The sequence below is a fragment of the Macrotis lagotis genome, chromosome 1, assembly GCF_037893015.1.
Source record: "Macrotis lagotis isolate mMagLag1 chromosome 1, bilby.v1.9.chrom.fasta, whole genome shotgun sequence".
NCBI lineage: Eukaryota > Metazoa > Chordata > Mammalia > Peramelemorphia > Peramelidae > Macrotis > Macrotis lagotis.
In genome coordinates this window covers 11,312,207-11,320,042 of record NC_133658.1, presented here as the reverse complement: position 1 = coordinate 11,320,042, position 7,836 = coordinate 11,312,207, and positions in this window count along the sequence as shown.

Sequence of the window (7,836 nt, the reverse complement as noted above, 5' to 3'; positions counted from 1 at the left end):
TCTTAATTGGTCCACTGGATAACCTCTGAAGTTTCTTAAAACTTTTAATGTATGATCATATGAAGCATCTTTAACTCCCTGACCCTCAGTTTCCTAATCTATAAAATCATGGAATTCACTTTATTGACATATTAACACCATTTGACCTCTAGATGAATGATAATATGGAAACGAGGTCTAAGGAATGCTTATAGGCACAGTAATCTATTTAATCATAGGAAAAGAGTCAAGTGAGTTCTCTTGTAAAGGAAGATTTGGCCAAGGTCCTAGCTTTCTGTGACCTGGGGTTCTCTCTCCAGCCATGAGAACCCATGTGTTCTTTCCAGGTATTTCAATCCTGGATAGTTGACTCTGAAGCCAGTTATTGTCCTGGAAATGAAGCATTATTGTTCCATAAAGCAGTAATTGCAAATATTTAGAACACTGATATACCTTACAATTTATTTAGTCCAACCTCTTCATTTTATAGTTGAGACACCCGAGACCCAAAAAGGGACGCAGAAAATTAAGTTTATGGTCAATGATTCAGACTCAATTCTTTCCTGAGAACTCCAAACCCAACTCTTTTTTCCATATACCAAAGAATCTCTCACTTCTATTATTGTGTTTCCTGCTTCTTGAAGTAAAATGTTTTGCAACTTAAAAAAACACTACAGAAAAATGAATTTAATGATACTGCCTATTATTCAAACTGCATACGTAGAGGCCACTCTTTAGTCTTCCAATGCATTCTTCTTGGCCTCTGACTCTTTGGTGTCAAGATACTTTATTCAAAGGTCTCTTTGCTGGGGTTCCTAATCTTGGGTTCCCTAGATTTATCAGACTGGGACCACAGCCAGTCTGGAATCAAAGTATGTATCTTGGATAGCATTTTTGGACTTCATTTCTAGAGTGCTTTAATTAAAGTGCAGAGCAACAAATCACAACCTGGCCAGGATCAATAATGACTAAGTAGAGAAAGCTGAGTCATATTCAGGACAATGGACAGCAGTGAGCTCCTCATATTGAACTGCATTTTTCTCTATCACTAAGGGTATTCCAGGGCCATGTGTAGCAAAGGTTTTAAGAAAAAGCCTAAATTGGTCTCATCTTAATCTCTTAGAATCCCCGGCTCTACTGAAAGGTCTAAGTAAAGTGCCACATTCTAGGAAGCTTTGTTCCTCTATTCCTAATTGTGAGTGAGATCTCCTGCAGCAAAAAGGCATATTCCCTTAAGATGAAAGATGTAATACTTCTCACCAATAGAAAAGTAAATTCCAAAAAGTGGGGACCAGGATTTTTTTGGTTGTTGTTTGTTTGGTTTGGTTTTTTTGTCTCTATAATCCCAACCTTTAACATAGCCCCTGAAATATAGCAGGGTCTTAATAGTTCTGGTTTGATTAGACTGTATTGCATTGATTGGATTGTCTCTCTAATAATACCCTGGTAATTGTTTTGAGATCCTTTTTGTATTCTCCATTTTAAAAATGCTTTTGTTCGATTTAATTAATTTAAAATTACTTCCATTTCTCAATAAATTCCTTTCTTCCCCTTTTGTTTCCTCCGACAGTAGGGAAATAACAAAAATAACCCATAAAACAAATCCAACATTATATAGATATTTTAAAACTCTCATATGTTACCTTTTCTCTATTGCCATTTAACAGTTATTTTATATACTTCTATCTCTGGTATCACATGACACTTTTGTACAAAGTAGTTAATAAAGCAAATCAAATAAAATACAGGATTTTAGGGGTTTTTTTAAATCTAAATTTTAGAAATGAAAGTACTTTAAATTCTAATATGTATAATCAAATACAATCTTTTCTTTCCAACACTGATCCAATCAAACTCATAAATGCAACATCACTAGATATCTCAATGCAGAATATTTGACCTGGACTCCTGAACAAATTTCAAATCCTGTCTGCCTTGCCATCTGTGTGACCCTGGATAAATCACTTAACCTGTAAGCACTTCAGTTTTCTGTTGTGTTTAACAAGGATAATGCAAGTACCTATATCCAAAAGTTAATGTGAGGATAATATGAAATAGAAGTATATAGTGGGTCTTACACACCTTAAACTGTTTTGTGATATTAAATATTATCATATAAAATAGGCCTTTACATTTTCTAGGATTTGGATCCTAATGCCATGTGAATTGAAATATATTCCTTGGCATAAATGTAAGATTTTGTTTATGAGGGAAAGGGAATAAGCATTAATAAAGGCAAATAATTTAAATTCATCTGAATGACTCAGTGCTGAGAGAGGCACATTGATTGGTAACAAGGACATGATCCTGGAGAGATGTACTAAATACTTCCAGAATATTCTCAATAGGGTGCAGTCAACCAATGATGAAACCTTTGATCATATATACCTCAGGTTGAAGTCAATTCCTCTCTAACTAAACTTCAAACAGACAAAGGGATTTTAATGCCATTAGCCTCCTCTCTGGTAGTAAACTAATTCCTGTTGTTGATTCTCTTCCAGGTAAGATTTACAAGACAGGGAGCCCATCATCATGCAGAAGGTGACTGAAATCTAGGTTATACGACGAGAGGATGTCATCCCCCAGGAAACTTCATTGTCCTTTTCTATAAAGAAAAAGGAAATAGCTTGTCTGGAGATACATCACAGTGAGGCATCTCTCTTTGTTACTGACAGAAAGATGCCTACCAGAATCCTCCTTAGCAGACTGACTGATCCTTCGTCTAGAAGATGGTCATCTAGCAAGAGTCAGTGTGGCTTCAGAAAAGACTGAGGAACCATCTATATGATGTTTGCTGCCTGACAAATCAGAACAAAGTCCTCTATACAATGTTTGTGAATCTGAACAAGGCCTTTGGTACAGTCATTTATGAGTGTTTATGGAAATTATGTCGAAATTTGGTTGCCCAGATAAGTTCCATCAATATTGAACATCAATTTCATGACAGCGTGTATGCCCAGGGTACTGTGTGGTGAATGCTGCTCTCACAGACTAAAGATACTAATTTTGCTTTTTAAAATATGTTTGTGTTTTTTTTTCTTTTTAACACAACACCCCCTCACTCAAATCTAATGTGCTTGTTGTAGTATCACCTTCCTAATGTCATGATCTTCTTTGAGGACAAAGGCCAAACATCATCATTATCAACAATATGGAAATACATGTAATATGATTGTCCATATATAACCTTTCTAGTTATATATGGTTGTCTTGAGGCAGGGGAAGAAAAGAGGGAGGAAGAAAAAGTTGAACTCAAAATCTTACCCAAAAAATGAATGTTGAAGATTAACTTTACATGTAATTGGAAAAAATAAAGATAAATTAAAATTAAATAAAGCTATAGAAATAAAACATATATATATATATATATAAACATATATACACATATGTGCATACAAATATATGGATCCATTCTTGGCTGCTGTTTTCATTAATTTTGGCCTGACAATTAACACCATCTAGCACTGCATAGAACCATTGGCTATAGGAAAGAAAGAGATTTTGTATATTATGGAGAAGTTCACCTACCTTGAAAGTCTATTTTCCAGGTTGTGAACAGAGATGATGAAGCTGCCATACCCAATGACAGAGCTAGCTCAGTCTTTGGGAGGTCCCCAAGGAAAGCCTGGGAGAGAAGAGGGCTTAACCTGACTACCAAACTGAATGCCTACAGAGTCATTGGGCTGACCTCATTGCTATTTGATTGTGAAACCTGGACAGTGTACCAGCACCCTGCCAGGAAAAAAAGAATCATTTCCTTTTCTGTAATCAGTAACTGGAATGGTTGCCCAACTTGCTCAAGTTGAGACCAGAGGGAAGAGATTGGAGTAGTGATTAGAATTTGCAAAGATAAAGATTTAAGATCGATGTAAGAAAACTTTTCTAATAACTACAGTTATGCAAAATTGAAAGAATGTGTCTGAAAAAGTCTATAAGATGTAATCTTTACTAGAGGCAGGGAGTAAGTTATCATTTGATTGGTCTGATGTAGAAGAAAATATTTTTAAAATACATATAAAAGTAAATGTCCATTCAAATCTCTCCCTGATCTGAGCCTCTTATTTTGTTTTTATTGATTTTACTTTTCACTTACTTGAATGAGTATGTATGAGAATAAGCCAACAAAATGAATTAAAAATAATTGATTTGATTTGACTCATTCAAAAAGAACAAGCCAGTGAGTCAGAAAAACACAAAGGGACAATTTGCTAAACTCTATTTTGCTCATCGATAAAACTAAATTAACCTGAAAATGTTTACTCGGGTGATTGCATAGACCCATTCCTCTCAATCCCACTCATTTTCTTGGCAAGACTAAATTGGCTTAATAACTAATGAGTATTAGTCTGGTTTGCTCATTTAACATTGGGAAAGACCACCAAACTTCCATACAGCATTTGGATTCTTGGGCATCTGAAAGAAGAAAAGTTCAAAATTCCCAGATTCTGAGTATGACATTGCAGAGCACTTGACTGGAGCACAACTCAGTCTCCACTGGAGATTTCACATGACAAAAGTTCCTAGGACTATTGTTGGGGAGAAGGCACCTTTGGGGATGAAGTCTGTAACAGGACCAAGGGAAGGCTGCTTCACCTATCTGGGTGTGCAATTGTGTACAATTATTTATAAAGAAATATGATTCGTTATTTTGTTTATTTTCTATTTTTATATAAATAATAAGATGGAAAAGTACTGCAGATGTCTATTTCTCTATTTTCTAGATTAGGCAAGAGACGTTGTCTAAGAAGGACAGTTTGAGCCCAAGGCCTTCCTGACTCTGTGTCTAGCATGATTTCCTCTGCACAACACTATTGTAAACGAAGGTACCTGGATGAAATAGAATCCAGTGCTTCTTTTGGTTCTAATACTAAGCCTTGACATTCTTAGATCTTTCCTGTCTCTAATATTGTTTTAGCATATCATTTTCCTCTGACATTTCCTGTTCCAGGTGCCAAGAACTTTTCTATCCCAAGAATTCTGGTTCTTCATTTTCCATAGCTGAAATTTTATTATCTAAAATCCATCCGTTCCCTCCCATTCTATTTTTAATGTTAAGTCAATGAGGTGGCACACTGGCCTTGGAGTCAGAAGGACAGGAGACTTGGCACGAATTACCTGTGAGACTCTGCGCAAGTCACTTAAATCTGATCACCTCTCATCAAAGACCATCTCCAGTCATCCTGATTCCTATCTGGTCACTGGACCCAGATGGCTCTAGAGAATAAAGTGAGACTGGAGACTTAGCACAACATCTTCTCATTCCAATCCAATTCACATACTTGTCATGGCATCACCTCCCTGATGTCATGATCTTCTTAAACATTATTATTGTGTTTAATAGACTCCTTCCAGCTTTGATGTATTCTATTCTTTGTTCTAAGGGCTCTTGCATACCTTGCTTCTCCATTTTCTAAGTTCTATTCCAACTCTCACTTACCATAAGCTCACAATTTCATCAAGTGCGATCTTTGATTTTGAATTTTTGGAAACACTTTGATCAGGCTAATATCTGCTATGGTGTCACCCTGCGTGCTGAATGGAAACTGATTTTCTCCTCCTCTTATCTAAGGCCTCCAAAAGGTATCATTTTAAGGACTCAATAAATTCTTAAAAGAACAACCATCTATTTTAGTCACAGCCAAATACCTTTAAAATGCCTGCCATCCACTGTCATTAGTCTAAGAATTGCAAGTAGTCCCAGAGTGTCTTGTAAATTATACCCTCAGAGGTGAAATTGCTTTCTGAATGATTTTTTAGGGTAGGTACTTATGTTTTTAACAGGAGTATTCAGTGTTTACTTCAGAAGCTCCTTCGCATACCAAAGACAGTGATTGATGTCAGGTTTTCCTCTACCCCCATACCTAGAAGGAAAATAGAAGCTCTATTGAATTTGGATAGCCATGATGCATATATATATATATATATATATATATATATATATATATATATATATATATATTGATATATATGTTTATATATGTCTAAGTATATATGTATTATGTAGGGCATGGAAGACATCTGCAATTAAAACTTAAGGAATTTTTTCACATGAACTCTGAGGCTACCAATAACCTCACTTCACTTGAATCAGATGGAGACCAGATCTAGAGAATTATGTACAATTAGATGTGAATCATGAGTTTAACTCTCATTTATTATTTTTCAGGATGGGAAGGGAAGTTCTGCCCCTGAGATTTCATTGGTTTGGGAAACTTCCTATGAATAAATCCCTCCACCAATGCAGACTGTCAACTTTACTACGATTTGCTATCTTAGAGGATGGAAAGTGGTGGTTAACTTTTTAATATTAATTTTAGTATTGAATAAATTTTGATTGTTTATTTGCATTGTAGCTGGAGAGTTAAAGTACTGGACTACACTTAAACTAAAGACTTAAGCTAATTGTTCTATATCAGATTATCTGTTTTCAAATTAGAAACTAGCATTTTTTTCCCCTTTTCCACTAGAAACTGTGCCAAGATGCATATCACGTTGTGTATATGCTTGGAAATGGTGCTGTTTCAAACTTGGTTCTGTGTTCATATAATGATGGCATATGAATTCATTATTCTCAGTCAGACCTTTCTTCCCTGGACTCCTTCATTTCTTGCAACTTTTTTTCTGGCATTATTCTTGGACACCAAATGTTTAAGGGAAATGTTCAAACAGATACTTTCAGGATGCATCAAAGGCAATACTCAAAACTAATCACCATGATTCCATGTACAACCCGTAAAACATTGTTTTGTTATGGGGGAAAGACTTAAAGAATTCAACAGATTTTCCCAGCATTATAAATTAGAATGCGGCAAAATCAGATTTCAAGTCCCAGTTCTTTGATGCCTCTCAAAGTGTCCTTGAGAGAAGCTGGGGTTGAAGATCCAGGATTCAGATATCAACTCTGTCACTGACTCACTTAATATATCCAATTTTCAGGTACCCCATCTGGACTGGAGGGAAGGAGAAAATTTGGAACTCAATATTTAAAAAAAAAAGGTTAAAAATAAATAAACATAAATTTATTTTAAAGAAAAAATAGAACCCAAGCTTCTTAAGCACTGGGATAATTCATATGAATTTCTTTGTGTCTCCAGTACTCCATAAAATTTTATTGACTAGCTATTTATATTGTTATTGCTCAAAACAGCCTGTAGGTGGAAGAATGGGTCACACAAGACCTGGTAGCATTTATTATAGAGGATAAAAGATGATAGAATTCAACAGTGCAGCAGACAAATGATATAAACTTCTACTAAAACCAACATACCCCAAAAAATAATGTATAATACTATAAGAAAGGGGGGGGTAGAACTTTTACAAATAGAATACTTTCAAGTATCCCTAATGAAAAGATGAAAGTTGGATGGGATTTCTGAAATATGAACAAATGACTCAAAAGTAATGGGTCATGCTAACTGGGAATCTTGGCCTAACTTTGCTCCTGGATTCCTATATATAACTTTTATGATCTTTCAAAATTCCCCATGTAGTTTTCTTTCCCTTCAGTCTAAGTCATGAGGGAAAGAATCATTAAGTTCCCAAGAGATCTCAGGCCATTGTTAAGAGACTGAAGACTTCAGGCTTCTCCAAATACCTTCAAATTCAGAAAAAGAGTCTATTTATCAACTGCTAGAAAGATGACCGGAAGCAATTACAGTGTTTCCAGAATGAGCTTCTCCAAGACATTTCCCTTCAAAGACATTAAGTTCCTAGAAGTAGTTCTGTAGCATCTTCCATACAGAGACACTGTCTTAATTCCTCTGAGCCTACACCAGGCCCCATTATACTAGAAAGGTAAATTGATTCAGGCAATTGGAAAAGGGTGTATGGCAATGATTGACTAATGTTATTTTAGGG